Below are 18,549 nucleotides of genomic sequence, written 5' to 3'. Positions count from 1 at the left end.
ATTTCAAAGGAAGACTCAAACTTTCTGCATTCTCAATCATTATGAAACACAACAACAGCTCCTTTTTTTCTTTTTCCTTTTTAAACTCCCTCTGGCAAATTTCTGAGGTGCTCAATTTACCAAGTAAATGCAACATCCTCAGAAGGAATAGATTTTATATGTGTCTGTTACCTGACTGTCTGATGCCTCATTTTCCAACATTTTATAATTGGTTTGACTAATATAGAGGGGCAAATTTTTAAAACTAACCTTCTGAACCATGCTGTCCTCTCTAGACAACAAACATATTTTTTTCCTCCCTAAAACTCATTGCTGAGTTCTCCAGGATAAAAGATGCAAGGGAGTCTTGCCAGCAAGAAAATAGTGTTGGCTTAGTATGGAACAATCAGATGTTTGCTACAGCCTGAAAAGAAGTGAGCAGCAGTTTCCTTCTGATATTCACAGTGCAAAGGGATGTTCAGAGAGGAAAACCCTTTCAGGGTGGTAAAATTCTTGTAATCAGAGCTAAACCAAATAATTAACCTGGCTTCCTAGAAATGAATTTGTTGTGGAACTGAATCTGTGATATCCTTATTCACAGACTTCAGGTTCTTCTAAACCTAATTCTATTACCTATCAGCCCATGACATTTCATGGTGTGGCAAGGCAAATAATTCTTCAGGCTTCATTTGAATCTTTGATCTTTTTAGAACAACTGTGTTGAAAAACATTGGGGTCTTGTTGAATTTCAGCCATAACAGCATTTTTGAAGAAATCCTTTATAAGTCTTTCATAGTCCTATGCAATTTTCTGTTTTGATCTCATCTCTTTATCTGATGGTTGCCTCTGAGAATAAAAAAAGACAACACAAAAAACCCCACCACCATTAAAATAAAATTGTATTCAAACCTCCAAATTCCTGCAGACAGATTCTCTGTGCTCTATAAGTATCCAGTCACCTTTTCTTTTTCCTATAGACAGAGCTAGGTCAATGCATTTTGGTTGTATCTTTCTTTCATTAGCAGGTACCCCTTTGTCTCTTCCATTTCAGAATTTAGGGATAATTTTCAGATTCTGTTCCTGGTACCCTACTTATTTTGATAATGACTCAGAAAAATCACAAGGGCTTTTTAGACTAAGCTTTAGGGATCAATAGCGTACCTTTAATTTTTCTGACTCAGGTCTGGAAAAAAATCACTCACTAGTACATTGTTCTTCAGCAGAAGTTTTTCCTCATTTTTACATGTCCTAAGAATATGAATGGCAAGGGACACACAAACATTCAAGCAGGTTCCAAGCAATGCTATTTTCATCTGATTAAATGCATATTTAAGCACCAATTTACAGCTGTTTCATATGTAATTAAGCTTTCTTCTATCAGACATTCCAATATTAAGGCTCAGGTTCATTAGCCAAAGCAGTAAAGTGTATTATAACAGTTTAAAACAGCAGTAAACACTGAAATCTTGTGGCTATCCATACTACCCAGACAAAATAGAGCTCCTTCTGTCCAGACATTCAGATGGTAGATTTACTGAGCACCCAGACAGACAATTATCTGTGCTAATGCACAGGAATCTGCATCAAGGTCTGCAGATCATCAGCAGAAATACTTTAGGCTAAAATAAATATGTGCAGGCAGCTTCGGGTAGGAGGATCCCAGAGGCGTGCACTAGTGAGACAGTCTGTGGAATCCCATTCATTCATACTGAACTATAATTTCTGGGCCAGATAGTAGCTGCTTACTAAATTGCTATCACCCCATAGCACCAGCAGTTTCTTTACCACCACTAAATCCCAGGGCACTAGTAACATACACGGGCTTCTTTCAGAGTGTAATAATAACCTGTGTCTAAACAAGCAATGCCATCAGCATCTAGATGTGTGGGCAGCAGAGAAAGCCCCTTCACACAGCCTCATGGTGATGGTTTTCTGGAGTCACAGATAGTCATCTTATGTTTGTATGATGAAATAGCCCCATGACAAGTTGCCAGTTGCTGACTGACAGTTGTCACAGCTTGCATTCACTCTTCCATGCATAGCTCCTGCTGTCTTCTCATACAGATTGTCAGCTGCCTTTTGAGAACATGATTTCTGCAGCATTTCTTATTTTCAAATCAGGTATGTTTCATCCACAGCTAAAGGAAGGAATGTGCAGAGAGCAAAGTATCTTAGTTTATGGACTGAATTTACCCCTTTCCAGAAGGTTGACAAAGACAGACAAAATTGTATCCCAACACCACCACTGCCCCCACCCCCCCACCCTCCCCCCGAGTTAGTTTATCAGACCACATATTCTTTCATATTCAAATGTCATGAACACAATATATAAGATCATTGTTTACTTAAAGGAAGTCCTTCCAGTGCAGCACAACTATGTTTAGAGCAGCGTTCAGTTCAGTCTGAAATAAGACCATATGTTTTAAGTAGCAGAGAAGTCTACAATACTCTGGAGAAGGCCTGAAAAAAATAAATGTTGACATTTCCTAAATGTTCTGCTCCATAAAGATAAAAAGCCACCACTGTGATATGAAAAAAAATCTTTGGCTGTCACCGAGCATTAAGCAGAAGCATCCTGAATTGTAGCAATCCCAAAGTTGTAAAGAATGTAGAGGTCCCTTAACATGTCCTGTTACTCCCAACTTCCACAAGTTTATTACAGAAGGAAAATGAATGCTTAGTCATTGTCACATGACTCCTTGGGCTGAAGTCCCCAAAGTAGCATGGATTTTTGATAAAACCGGGAAAACTGCCACTATGCTGGGTAAAAAATCAGACTCTGATGTGAAGGTGGTGGGGGACCATCATATTTCCCATGGCTGGTTGCTCGAGGAAAAAAGCAAGACATTTTGCTAAGAGAGGAAATCTGAGATTCTCTTCATCAAGCCTCAAATTTCTGCCAACAAAGGCACCTGCTAATCTCTCCCAGCACCCCTGTGGGTCATGAGCACAGTAGACATGCCACCTTGCCTGAATTCATCTGTCAGACAGGTTTCTCCTTATTCAGCTTCTGCATTTTCTTCTTGCAGCCTCTGTCATCCACATGATAATAATATTAACCTGCACTGCTCTTGTCAGAGTTTCTTTTTCCCTTTCTGTTAAAGAAATGAAAGTGGGAGCTATATGACTCCAACAAAGTTGTTAAAACCAAGACTAGAGAAAGGAGCAACAGCAGTCTCCAAAAGAAGTTTTGGGGGAGAAGGAGAATGTATGAATGCTACATAAGGATAATACCTGCTGATAATAGACTTGTGGAGTTTTTGTATAGCTGAAAGCTGTTTGGTTTTGAAGCATATCTGGAGCCATTCTTTAGCAGGAAGCATACACATGGCAATCATAATAGCCCACATTAGTCCCATCAACCAGCCTAGGTAACATCTGATGTCAGAAGGAGACATGATTAGTTCTAGGTTGCTCTTTGGAGGTGCAGGTGTCTCTCTTGTGGTAGCTGCTCTGAGGCAAAACACAGAGGACAAGTTTTGTAACTGTAATAAAATCTTCCCAAGTTTTCTGCTAACAGGCAAATCAAAATCCAGCCTGGAACAGAATACAGATTTTCCCCACAAACATGATAGCTGTATTTCTAACATTCAGTTATATTTCTAACATTTTAAACATGCTCTGATTAGTTGGTATTTGCAAAAATATGAAATTAATATCTTCATTAAGCTGTGTGTTCAAAAAAGTGAACATTTAAACAACACCTGTGCTTTTACTGCGTGACTTAAATATAAGAAATTGATTTGAATATTTCTAACCTTTCATTTTCCTTGTGTTATATCCTGTAAACTTTTTCTGTGCTTGGTCACTGTTGTTAGATCATTTTTATGGTACTTGATTCTATCTAACAGTATAGCATTATACAAACTTTCTCTGCAAACTTATGAAGAAAACAGATAAAAGTAAATATTTTTATATTTAAATGACATTTTACATATATATTACCATTTTATAGCTCAGAGTAATAATTACTTAACTGGATCTTGGAAAATTTTATAAATAAATCAATTACTATTTTTTAATAAAATCATTGCAATGTCTGAAACTTGTCTCCACAGAGAAGATGATAATATCATCTGTCTCCTGGTTTATGGAAGACAATAAAAAGATAATTTAATTGAAGTTGAACCACAGATTTATACAGCAGAAGTAATTTCAGAAGAAATTAGACCTAGCAGGAACTTTTCAAGGGAAAACATTCATTTCATTAGAAAATATCACTTTATGAAAAACAGGACTTGTAATGAGAAAAAAAAAATCACTATACTTTTCACGTCAATATTTTTACAGGGCTTCATCTTCCTAACATATGTGTCTTGTATTTCAAGACAAGATATTTTATTTAAATGTAAACTAATTACACTTTATTCATATTTAACTGTAATGTAAATCTTTAAAAGTAAAAATTGACACAATGCTTTCAAATTGCCTGAAAAAAATCTTTTTGGCATGCTTCCTCTTTCATTTAATTTGGTTTTGACTTAGAATCATTTTTATGATAAATAGATAAAAGATAGAAGTTATATCCAATGAATTAGCATAAGAATTCAGAGAACACTTTCTAAAGAATAATAAACTTAATGCTATATTAAAAATTATATTTACATAGGGAATTGAAGTGAAATACTAACTGCTTTTTTCTTTGTAAGTAACAGTGTACTTTTATGATAGCCATTTCTTATTCTCAAAAAAAGATGTCCGTGTGAAGTATAAAATAAAAATATCCACTTAAAAGCAGTTGTTCTTTGGGGAGAATCCAAGGCAACTGCACATAAAATGATTTACTGGGTCAAGACAAAATTGAAGAAAATTAGGGTATGCCTTATGTAATCTTTTTATAATCCTCAGTAAACATCATAAAGTCAGCCCAGTAATCTACTTACTCCTTAGCTTCTGTGATTTGATTTCCCTCTGAGGTAAGGTTCTGGGCAGTGAGAACCAAAGAGCAGCTGCACAGTTCTGTGGAGCTAAAGAAACTCTTCCTTTCCCCAGAAATCTATTTTAAACATAATGACTTGTACACCTAATCCCAGTGAGAAAATAAAACAGGCTTCTCTCTAATGTCTTTGGTAGGTGGGTGTGGAAGGTCTGTCTATTTATTGTTTTATCTCAGGCTCTAGCTGAATATGGTAAGAGATTACTGAGACGTATTTCTCAAAGGGTTTCCAAAGTAGTTTAACATCATGTTAGATTGTTTCTCATTTACTGTCAGTGTAAGAGACAGCAGAAGAGAAAAAAAAGGCAGTATTTACCTTTAGAGAAGGCCTCACTTAAGTGTCTAGAAGGATATATGGATTAGAAATCAACTATTCTTTATATTGAAGAAAGTTGAACATTCACCAGCACAGTCTTTGATCCACCATGCTGTGATCCTGTTCTATCAGGATTCTGTTTGTCAGAGGAAATCTTGAAACAAATTGATTGAGACGGTTAAGAGAAGAAGGCCTTCAGTTTGCAGCTGGGCAAACAACAACAACAACAAGATCTTCCATGATACTATGGATATGTGTGTGTCTGTATCTGGGTGTGTGTATGTGTATATGTACACACACAGAACAGACACCTTTAAAATCTGCCCATACGCTTTCTTCCAATTCGAGGCCAGTAAAAAATCATACAACATACCACACCATTAAGAATAAGAAGTGTTTACCACAGCTTTTTGGGAAATGAAGTACAAGCAAATAGATTGCAGAATGGGACTTGGAAATTTTCGCTTATTTTCTAACTGTATAGTATGCAACTAAGAAAATTATGTTAAAAACTTACTAGTGTACACTGCAGTTTACTTCCAGATAATTGTTCCATGTCTAATCCTCCATTATATCTATATTATATCCCAAGCCTAAATCTTCCTCTCTTATCTGAAGATTCTTCCTGTGTTTTGCAAGGAAATGACTTCCAGCAATTAGCTGCATGAGTAGGTTTGCTCTCTGGCATAGATATCCATGGGACTGTACTTTTAAAAATTCTAAGCTCCTGGGCTTCACCAGCTCTGGACCATATGCAATCATCTGTTTGTTGTACAGACTGGAAATGCAAAGCTTTTAGCATCTTAGCTACATTTTTCTTCAAAAAAAGAAGAAAAATAATACTATTTATATAACCCATGTCCTACCATCTCATCTGGCCTCCACTGAATTAAACCTCTTGCTCTGGATACTTTTATCCCAGTTGATTTTTTTTTCTCATTTACTGTGTCCTTGAGTTACGTTCATGTCTATGACATATTAAGCTAAATAAAGTGCTCTGTGCAAAATTAATTAGATTTCCATGCAGCAAATGCTGCTGCCATTTACAGTGCATAATAAAGAATAAAATGGGAAGAAATTATGTATTGAAGAGGAATCTCATTTTTGACATGGTAAATTAATTTTTCGTTTCATTGATTACTCAAGAATAAAGGTGATGGAAAATGTCTGGATCATACAACTGCGTCACTTAAAATAAAAAACACAACTGAAAAAAAGACTCCCCTTTCCCATTCATATCCAGCAAAGGAAAAGAATAAGAGGCTCAGCTCCTGAGTGAACTCTTGGAAGTATCACCACATCCATAAGAATTGTTAAAATTGAGTTTCATGATCATGTTGGATTCACTCTGGATGTATAAATGAATATACAGTAACTTCCATCTTCATCACACATATGTAGTCATCATTTCTCTTAATTCAAAAGCTATCACTGCTCAAGAACTCACTGTGATTTTTGCATTTTATTTGCTTTACAATACAGGCTGAAAACCTTTCTTGAAGTAATTTCTAGTTGAATGCTAGATGAGTAATTATCAATCTAAGAATATTGAAAGTATTGATATGTAGCCAAAGGGAGTCCTTACTTTCCTGATGAAGGAAAACAGCATATGACAGTAACTGTCACCTTTCTTGTAGATAAATATGTTTCAGCAGATAAATAGTGTTTAGAGTTCTAAATATTTTCTTTTGGCAGCTTCCCTCATCAGAGATTATTAAACAAATCAAGATGGTATTGGAGAAAGGGAACATAATTTTTGTAGATTTGTAATTCATGAAAGGATGGGAAAGGAAGAGCAAAGGGTCATTTATCAATAAAGAGAGATTGTTGGAAGAATTTCAGAGATCTATGCTTTTCAATGTATACATAACTGATCAAAAAAGATGTAGAGAGTGAGAGGTCAAACTTTAATGTTAATATTTAAAAATATTACAATTAAGTCTGTCTTTGAAGGGGTGAAGACCATGCTGAGTGAGCAGACAATAAAATGATAGAAACTCTGTGTAGTCCACTAGGAAATACTGTAAATGGGAGAAAACAGTCCTAACTAAACATAAACAATAATGACATTAAAATAACTGTTCTACCAAGGAAGGAAAACTCCTGGTTAGGGCAGATAGTTCTGTGAGAATGTCAAGAGAGCCCTCAGTTATTGCTAAAAAACAGCAAATAGAGTAATATGAATTATTAGAAAGGGACTAGAGAACAAACTCAAAACATTGTTGAGCCATTGTAAGTGCCTATGGTTCAACTGAATATTCTTCATATTTTCTATCTGAATGTGGCTATGGCAAAGTAGAAAAGCCATGCAGAAGGACAGCAAGAAAATGACTTCTAAAATTCTAAGGAGACTATTTTTATAAAGAACTCTTCAACCCAGTAAAAGACCCCACAACTCAAGCTAGAAATGACAGGAGTCTTTAAAGCAAGAGATGACACTGAGGAGGTGGGGGGAATGCTTCTGCCCTGTTTCTCAAAATACAGAAAGTGAAGGATACCACAGCAGGTTTACAGGGAAGGGCAGGAAATACATATAACCTATATAGCTCTTGACAAATTTTTTGCTTTAGGATGTTTTGTTAGATCAAAGTATAAAGAGATCCAATGAAAACAGGCCGTTTCATGAACTATATGTCTAATCTGTCTATACTTCAATGCAGTGGTCTGGATACAGCTTCCACAGCAGAACATGCTGCTCCGTACTGGTCTTCAGTCTTGTACTTTCTACAGGCATCCACTTTGCTGTTGCCAAGGACAGGGTTCAGTCTATGACTGACTTCTTATTTGGGGCAGTGGCTTTTTTACTTCTGTATACTATCATCAAAGGCAGTGTAAAATTGTAATCATGTTTTAAATTTATAACATAGTAGCTTGCTATTGCTTTGCTGGTCTGTAAGATTAACTCTAGTTTAGGGCACAAAGTATTAGGTGTGAAATGACACATCACAGACTGATACAGCTACCCATTAGTGTCAGCAAGAACAGGGTATGAAATAGCATTTCACACTGCAAAACAGAGAGCTCTAGAAAAGCTTTCTTATCTTTAGTACAAATACTTCATACCACAATGGAAAAACTTAAGGAAGTTACAACACAGAAACAGTCCACCAACTAATATTTGTTCATAAAACTTATGAAATAGTCCGCTGTAACACAAGCAAGGTAAGAAACACAAGGTAAAACACAATTTATGCTTGAAAAGATTTTAAGAAAGGTATACATTGATTGAGACTTTTAGAAATATATTTTTTCTTTCACCCTCCTGTCCTCACTCTGGAATCTCTGAATTTCTGAAAATACATTTTTTTTAATTGGACTCAGCATCTGCTGAGAGCTCCTTTCTCTAGCAGTAGTAATCAGCTGACAGGTTAGCTCAGTAGGGATGGATTAGAGAAATAAGAGTAAAATACATTCCTAGTATCACAGCTATTAATGAGAAAACATATATTGCTAACAGTAAAACACTTCTGTAAAACCAAATGCTTTTTAACTTGGGGCCACCTTATGCCTCAAAGGACATCCAAGTAAGCATATTTGGATGAAATGGATACTGAACATGCTCTGCTGTTTGCTTTAAGGAGTCTGTGGGAGCAGCTCATGGTAAGCAGGAAAATCGCTCCAAATACCACCTGAGGACAAATGTAAATCTGAACTATTTGAAGACAGCATATGAAAAGGGTGAATGGCACTCCGAGTGGCTTCCAGGGATGCTTTTAGACAAAACGTACATACCTTCCATCAAGACAAATAGTTCTTTCAGAAATTGTTTCAAAACTAGTAAAAAGTTCAAAACAAATGCTGAAGTGGCCCTGAAAAAGCTTTAGATGTGAGTGGCACATCCCCTTTCTTCACAATTCAAGAGGTGATACAATAGAGAAGAAATACTGCAAATGTTTCAAAGAGCTTTTGTAACTTCTTAGGCTACATGTAGCGGCCCGTGTCCTCTTAGGATATGGTACTGCAGAACAAAGCAAGTGACGGTTTAGTGCCAATTATTTTCTTATGTGAGCAACTGTCTCAGGGCTGTATTTCTCTTCTACACCATGAGTTAAGTTCAGTGCAGGCCTGGAAATTAGCTGAGGTTGCAACTCCTTTCTCTGACCTGCACTGTCCTTTTTATAGCACACTCTTCTCTTCACGTCATGTACTCTGGACAAGTTCTTGCAGGAACTGCCACGATAGCTACCCAGAGAGTTTGTACAGAAAATACAATAAAAATCTATATTGCAATGTGACCCAAAGATTTGGGCTCGCTAACTAGGAAACTGCTTAGGGTTTGCTGATGAGAATGAGAACTTTTACTGACTTACTGCTTGTTAGACTGAGTATGATAATAGGCAATGGAACAAGTCAACTAGGGAAGGTGTTAAGAAGCCAGAAAAAAATAGACTTTAAAATATCCTGTCAACAGTAGTTTAAAAAATAGTGGAATTAGTTTTCCCATAATACCAGGAACTAATTTGAACTGCTCCATTGAAACTCAGTCTGTTCTGTGTTTAGGACTCAATCAGTCTGTTAAATCACATTTTTGATACAGGTCTTCATATGTCATTCAGTTGTCACTAGTAATTTGGCCAGCATGAAACATTTTGATCATATTGCAGGAGGGAGATTGAAAACTAATTGAAGTGGAAAAACATATTCCTTCCACTGGGGAAATAAGGGAGGAAAGAAATATTAGGTTTTGTGCTGTCATTCTCTGAGCCTCCAATTTTAATAAAACAGATGTTTTATAAACAATTAGTTGTGAAATCTAGCTCAAAGATTAGACTTTTGCCATTTTCTAAAAAAAATTAAGGTTAAAAACAATGTTAAATTATGGAAACTATCAAAATAGAAATAAAATAAATTACAGAAGTACAAACTGATACTTATGTAGAAAAACTAATTTCTGAGAAACAGTTCCTAACATCTTATGCTAATCACTGTTCATGCCTAATACTGACAGAGATTCAGATTTATAAATGCGCAGGGTAACAGCCTGTAATGTTCTATTAGATGCCTGGGGACTTCTGTGTAATTCCAGAACTACATGGGACTTCTGCTGAATGAAGGGTCAAGGTGTGAGCCCAAGGTGCTGTACACATGCTTTGAGGTGTGCCATGCTAGCAGGCAGATGCCACTGGTTCCCAAGGGAGCTGGGACTGGCCCTGGGGGCAGAAGCAACCAAAAGCTGGTGTAGAAGTGCTGCCACAGGAGAAAAAGTCTTCCAGGTTTTAGACAACATTGAGAGAAACTTTGGGCTGAAGTGCATTGCTGCATAACTTAACAGAAATCAGAGGTTGGGGTAGGATAAAATTGGTCTACAGTGTGAAGTCCTGAACCCCACTAAAATCACTGCCTTTTGTTATTGGTGTGAGCATGTATTGCACTCAAAACCTTGTTTAGAGGCAAAGCAGAAATACACATTATATATACACATAAAGCCAAGAATTTACTCTTAATATACTGGAAATCTTCAGAATCTAGTCATTATTAGTCCACATCTGAATGTTACATAATAAGAAAGGATAATAATACAGTTAGAACTTTTATACACACACTTCTTATCTTCCACCCCTTTTCCTGGTGTTTATGCTTACCCTTCCCCTGCTCATCTGGGTCCTAACACTGGAGGTTTCAGTCTGGTGACAGTGGTGGGGTGTCATGGCAAGTTTACAGCACCCAGGATCCTTTTCTTGAAGGAATGTCATGTTCATTTTGATGGTTTCTTTTTCCTTAGTCTAGGATACTCTAGGATACTCTTGGAGTAATTTCTGTGTTTGTTGCCACACTTTCAAGCCTTTTCTCTTTCTTGTTTGATCTACAGCTCTACATTACACCTGAATTGTCTATATATGATGCCTTTTACTCTAGATACAATTTATTTGTTCTCGTTTTGACATTTAAAACCAGTTTTGTCCAGTTCTGCGGTTTTTTTTAACTGACTATGGGTGAGCTGTTTATAGCTATGGGATTTCCAGTACCAAATGTATTCTTCATCTTGTAACACTCCATGACTGCCGTCCTCTGTGCTACATGCTGTGGCTTCACTACTCAACAACCCTGCTGTTGTACCAGGTCTGTATTTCTCTACACTACACCTTTATGTCATAAATATCTCATTCTACATAACAAAATTGCTAGTTGCTGCTACCTAAGTAAAACTATGGTTGTGCCATACAAGGATGATAAAAATAAATTAACCATAAACATCAGGTTAGTTACAGAAATTATTGTCACGGCTGAAACATGTAAGACAAAGCTGCAACAGGTTGAGAAAAGTTTGGACTGAGCACCCCTGTAAAGCCTCGGTCCTGAGGCTTTGCAAATTCATTACAAAGCTTGTGGCCCTTTACTAGCAAGGGCAATATCGTATTACAGGGCTGCATGGTTGCACAGGGCTGAGATACGATCCAATTCATAGAAATTATGTTTTGACCAGAGTGAGATTTTTATTTGTGTGCAAATTTATTGGGCACTGGCATTTGTTGTGTTTTTTATTTAATGGTTTAATTAGTTATAGAAACTACTGCATAGAAAAGAGGTTTTGCATACAAATTAAATGGCTATTTGGGAACTGTAATAGCTCTGCAGGATGGAACAGGTAGCAGACTTTCTGCAATTTTAGTGCACAAGGGAGTAAGAAATGCAAGGGTCTCTTTCAGTGCTATCACTTGCAGATGATCATTGAGAGAGTAAATTCTGCAGTGATGAGCCTTGATGATGAAGCATTTCTCCCAAACCTGCAGCACCACTGAGGCCCTGGTTAGCACTGCACTAGCACATCAGGTGCTGGAACAGGAGTAGTCCATCTCAGTATGAAATCAGCCAAATTAATTTACTCTGTCAGGGCTCAGACCACTTCTCGCTCAAGTTAAAAGAAAGCCTTTTATTAACTTCAGTTGCATCTGGATAGTTCCCACATCAACACTTGGAGAGATTTGGCAGTAATATTTACCAACCCATTTTACACTAGCACAGTGAAAAATAATGAACGGTCATTTGTTCTTCACAGTCGTAAAACTAAATCACATAATAAGCAGATTTTAAAGGATTTCCAGTAGTAACTGATGTGTGGAACAAGCCTGAAGATGTTTTTAAACCTTGAAAATAAAAATCTGACTGAAAGAAGACTTAAAAGGCTATAAGACCTTAAGATGCAGTATAGAATTGGGAAAATAATATTTTTATAATAATAAACAATAAAGACTTACAAAGAAATTATAAAGGACCATGCCACTACCTGCTTTAAATATTTATTGCTCAGTTAACACTAAGGAAGTGATATAACTCAAGAGGTGCTCTAAAAGTGTAAGTCCCAAAGAGACATCATACACAAATATTCTATATTACTCCCTGATTCTATCTGTTCCTTTCTAAGGAGGCTGAAAATCCATTCTATCCTAGTGATTTTTCAAAGGCTTATTTTGATTTCACGTACGAAACTTACGTTTCATCTCAACTAACTACTCTTTGTCCAAAGGATCAGAATTCCTATGCAACTGTAAATCATAATTAAAATGTGTTGCTGTAAACAAAAGCAGTACAACTGGGTGTTCCTGTTCTCTTCTTAATCCTTCAGGTGTGCAGCAAATTCAAAGTCATCTTTAATCTCTTTTGTTGCTTCATTGACATTGAGATGATGATATTATTATGTGAGTTGTTTCCCAGCATGTTCTCTATTCCCTGGTGGATGAAAGTTTGGTGAGGTGAGTAGGAACACAAACCTCATTCCTGCTATCTGAGTAACACTGATATAAATGATAAATGTAGTTTATAGGATTAAAATTACTGAAGTACAAAAATACCCAAGCAGAACTACACCTACACGTAAGAATGTGCCATCTTTACATTGGCTTCTGCCAGAAGAAATATGTGAGTGAAGCCCTGGAGTTTAAAAATTTGCCTGTTAAGGTGGGAACAGAAAAAAACTGGAGTTTCTTGTCTGCTGGGGTATGTGGTTGCACTGCATCTCTCAGACATCACCTAGAAATCTTTGAATCACAGCAACTCCTGAGACATGCTGCCAGGCTTCCCAGTTGCTGTAGTTCTTTTTAACCTTATTAAGAAAAGGGTTGAGGTACTTTCAGAGAACAATCTGAGTAATTTTTTTACTCTTGGAGTTATCACTGCAATGGCAGATAGGACCAAGTGGCTAGGACAGCAGAGAGAAGCGAGCCCTGGGAGACTGAACCACAGAAAGGGTCAGCACAGCAGACAGGCGATCTCTGAACTGTTACGCACACCAGCATAGTTCGGGTTTGGAGTACACACTGCCTGCTTCTGGCAGAAAAATAAATTACATTGGTGAGAAGTGAGACAATTATTTGTTTAGTGGAAGAATACTAATACTCAGTTCTGAAAGAGAGAATGAGAAGTAGCTGTCCTGTCAGCAATGGTATGAAACCAAAAGCCTGTTAAGAGAAGATTTCACCTCAGCATTTATCATAAACTAAGGAAAACACTTCCTTTCTAGTACTTAAAAACTAAAAAGAGAAAATGTAGTGTGATCTTTTTGCTCTTTGTCACTGGAATTTGACCATTTGTTCTGAGATAAGAAGGACTACTGAGACACCTCTGTATACCAGCCTCTGTCAACTGTTTAATAAATATGTGAACCTGAGATGACGTTATGTGGTACACTTTTAGTTTCAGATCTCTGTTTGACATGCCTCTTAAGCTGTAGTCTCTAAAATTTTATTCTGTTTCCAGAAGATATTTCTCATCCCTAGACACTCACATTAAAAAAAAAAAAAAAAAAAAAAAAAAGTGTACCTGAAATGCAAGAAAGAAGATGTTTTAAGGCATTTTAACACTTATTTTCCTGAAAGTTGCAAATTGGCTGTAAAATGGTCTAATCAAAGTCTGTCCTGTCAGAAAAAGGAGTCCTATTGACTTCACTATGTTTTGCAGCTAGGCTTTAGGACTCAAAACAATGATATACCAAATAATTTTTAAATCATGAATATGTCACTTGAAGCTGTGGCACTCAGAATTTAAAAGTGCATAACCCATTATTTTTTTTTTTAAAAAAAGAAGCTTTGAAGTGCTATGCTGCAAATGGAATTAATTTGTCCCTTTGTAGAGCTGCACTTTTAGTGCAAGGAATGGAACATGGGATTGGGATTGTTTTAAATGCCATAAACCATTCTGTTTGATGGTAAATCCTCCCTAAGTTTCTTTTAACTTGTTTCCAAACAAGAAAGGCTGTAGAAGTTAAATCCAAGATTACTCCCACCAGTGAAAAAATCTTCTACACCATCCTACAGCCCTTTGTTTCTAACAAAAGTACCTTGCTAGAAAAGAATAGGAAGTTGCATCATTAGGCAAACACTTTTAAATCTTTGGGACTCAACTGGCTTCTGGCAGGATTAGGAAAGAATCCTATTTTCTCCTGTATGCAAGTGGTCTGTGGCATTTCTCTTGTCTTTTTCTCTGTGTCTTTCTCAAGTAGCAGAGATTGTTGGGACTAGCTGGCCAGGGCTTTGATGTGGATCTGCCTCTCCTATAGTGGTTTCTAAAGAAAGTCTAAAGGCCTTCAACTATAAAACGCCAAATTTTATATCATGAAGAACAGAACACTTTTCAAATAGCAAAAACCCAAAGGAAGATAAAATGGGTACTAAAAATAAAGTTATTATCTTTACGCATCTCCCTCCTGTCACGCAGTGTATGTCCTTGCTTCTAGAGAGTTACACAGCAGCTTCCACATGGCAGCAAACTGCTTCCTAAAGAATTTATTTCTCCCTGTCACCCTTTGCAGTCCCTGAGAGTGAGCCTACGTTGACACATCACAGCTCTAGGGAACAGTGCTGGGCACCAGTAGTCAGTCCTTTACAGAGCCAAACTGCTGGAGCAATCATTGATTGTGCTCCATGTCGACCAAGGCCATCCCTCACAAACCCCAGGTGTGGCTCCAGAGCCAGCACAGCTGAAGAACATTCCCAAAAGATGCACTAGACTCAGCCACCCTGTTTTGGAGGGTCAGAGAGTCTGATAGGGCAGTCAGGGGTTGCTCCATGCCACCTGAATGCAGTGCCAGAGAACGGTATCACAAATATTAGCATAGGATTAATGTCTCCAGAAGCTCTTAAATTCCTGCAGACGCCCTTAGCCTTGCGCACCCCACAGGAACTAGTGGATCTCAACTCCACATTGTGCCTCTCTTCCCATCACACCTTGCAGTCCCCTCCCCTCCTAAGCAGCCTCCAGGACAATCTCTCTCTTCAGTCTGGGTTATTCTAGCTCAGTAAGTCTTCTTTAAATGTCTACTCACAAAGTAGTGGACAAAAATCAAATAAGCAATTACTGTTTCTTTTCATACATATATATTTTAAATCAAGATGAGTGGGAGTAGTGTGGGTCAACTCTGCAACACAGAGAACCTCTGCAGCACATAGCTCACTTACTTACTTAGGCTAACACAGGGTTCTGGCTTTGTATAAATAAGGAAATTTTCTCTCAGCTTGGTAGACATTGTATGAAGAAACAGAGAAGGAAGATTTGCTGTGTCAGACATGATTTGCCTTCTGGGATCATTTCACCATAACAGTCTTCCAACCATGAAGAAGCCCAAGGCACAGATTGTGCTTTGGCCTGCCTTTACCTCTATCAACAGCAATTTGAGAACTGAAACATCTGGCTTAAATAAATCCTCCGATATGATTATGAAGCATTTGTGTGAACCTTATTGACCTGTAGTATATGGAGGGTCAGACTAGATATGATGTTCCCATCTGTCTCTTACTTCAGCAAGACTAGAAAAATATGACATTTTCACAAACATTTTGCTCAAGGTATGTTTCAAGCACAGATGAAATCCCCTTGTGATGTAACTCTTCCAGGAGGTTGCTGGGCCAACATGCAGTTATATCTCACACGGTTATCATAAAAGAAGCATCTACTTCCAATGAATATTCAGTTCGGTGAGAGCACACAAGAAAAGAAGAGGCCAACATACCTCACTTCTCAAATCAGCTAACCACTGTGAAAACTAAATCACACTTTTTCAGGACTCTGGATTTCTGAATAAGTAAAAAGAGATGAATGCCTACAAGAAAGAATTCAGTACAGAGGACAGAATCTTAACATGACTTCTGAGTATATGTGTATGCATCCTGTATTAATTTTTTATTTTCGTTTTCCTCTTTGCTGAAACTGCTCTGATATTTAATCAACACAAAAGAATTTTCATTAAAAAGGAACTCTTAGAAAAAATGAAAGGGTCTTTTAACAAAAAGTTAAAAGTGGGAAATTGTGTTGCAACTGCAGCAGAGCATGGGTGTACACAGCATTTTAAAGAAGAGGAATTATGTAGGTATAAAGAGAAAACAAGATGAAATGCTGGCAGAAGTGTCTAGAAACAAGTCTCTTTAAAGGTCAATGCATCCATTCTTCAGGGAAATGAATATTAACCCTGTTTTTAAATGGTCTCGCTTCTTTCTTCTGCTTATACTCTTGTTTCAGGTTAATGGTTCTCTAATGCTTGAATGAAGTACCTTTTTTTCCTGTATTTAGTCTAGGTTTCCAACCAAGCAATAAAAAAACCCCAGACTTTGCACATCGTGGTGCAGAGAATGGGAAAGATTCTTCCTATGGTAGAACTTAACCTTAAGAAGGATATAAAGCAGAAAGTGGGAGAGGACTTAAAAGCGAAAAGGATTGAACTGAAAAGTCAGAAATGGACCAAAGGAAAGAAAAGATAGAGAAAGCATAGGTAGAGAATTCACCTCAGGCCTTGGGCATATTGAAACTGCAGAATTTTAAACAGTGGATATATTTCCCTCAGTGTAGATCAAATGTTGAAACCTTAAAACACAGATGAAAAACATAAGAGGTTGTTCGGACAGGTCTGTAAATAGTCCCAGAGAAGTCATGTGAATTTAGACTAAGGGACTGGGTTGCACATGAGGACATATTTTACAGGAGTTATTAAAAATAACTTTGAAAAAAAATCGAGAGAAAAAAAAAGTTTTAAAACACTTGGTAAAGAGGATCCTCTGTTTTGGAGAAGAAACTTTCAGAAAGGTAAAATTAGGCAAGAAATCCCATCACTGAATGTGGGAGCCGTTCAGCAACAGGACCAGCTAATCAATAACATCCTCTCTGTTGTTGCAGATGGCATGTCTAGAGGGGGACAACAGAGGGGCTGCTGCTGGCAGTAAGACACAAGGCTTAGGTGTCCCAAACCCCCAACTGAGTGATCCTGTTAAGAAAGGAGGTATTGTGGCTTAAGGAAGCTCTTCAAGTCTACTCTAACAAGGACACTAGGAAGGCTGCAGGCAATTTAGCAGTCAATGCTTTTGTGCTCCTGCCTGAGAACAGGCACTGATGGAGCACTAAGGTGAAAGAAGCCTCTTTGAGCATTTGGGGTGAAAAAAAATGAGTGAGATGAAGTAGGCAACACAAACAGCAGACTCAATCATACAGTACTTAGAGACTTATATATATGCAGTTACCCATACACCCACTGAGTTTGGCTTGGTAAAAGTCTACCACCCTTGCCTACTTCTATAACCACCAATGATCATGTCTTCACTGACATGTCTTTTATTTATCGAATTCTAGGGGATCTTCTTTTGTTATGAATGGCACAGTGGGATATCCTTTGACACTGTGTAGTGCTTAATCTTTGATATTTTTAAATGGAGGAAGGAGAGAAGATAACAAATAGTTTGTACTGCAACACAGAAGACTTATCTTCTGTGCCTTCTGAACATGAGGAATAATTTCAAACTCTCTGGAAGAAGTTGCAGAGGAAAAGTCATGAAGTAGGCAGCAGAATAAAAGGAGAAACGAAGTGAACACAATCTAGAATTAATCTAATTTTATACAGGGGACATGACCATACCAGTTACTTTATAAAGCTAGTTGTAGATAAAATGTATGTTTAAGTTTAATACCCATGAAATTAGAATACATAACCAGGAACAAAAAGGCCTAAAGGTTAAAGACTTTTCTGGTAGACTCATGAGTTAAAACTGAAACATGGTATCTGAAACCTAGGACTGCACACAATTTGTAACAGCATCTACAATACTTAAATCATGTCTAAGAAGAAAGAAATTGAAATATTAGCTAACATGATGCTTAAGGTACCTCTAGTCTTAAAATTAGTGTAATTATATCCTACATCAGAGGGATTGAATGCAGAAGAGTTGGCACTGTATGCCATCTCCTGAGGATGCTTATCAAATATCAGCACTGCTGCTAGAACTAAAAATTATGACTACTCCTGGCAATATTCCCTAGAGGCAAACAATAGTGACTTAAACTAACACTGACCAGAAAAGTGAAATAAATTTCTTAAGGTGTGAGTAGCATAATCAGAAAAGAA

Source organism: Strix aluco, chromosome 3 (assembly GCF_031877795.1).
Source record: "Strix aluco isolate bStrAlu1 chromosome 3, bStrAlu1.hap1, whole genome shotgun sequence".
In the NCBI taxonomy this organism is placed as follows: Eukaryota; Metazoa; Chordata; class Aves; order Strigiformes; family Strigidae; genus Strix; species Strix aluco.
Note: the sequence above shows the minus strand (reverse complement) of the source record.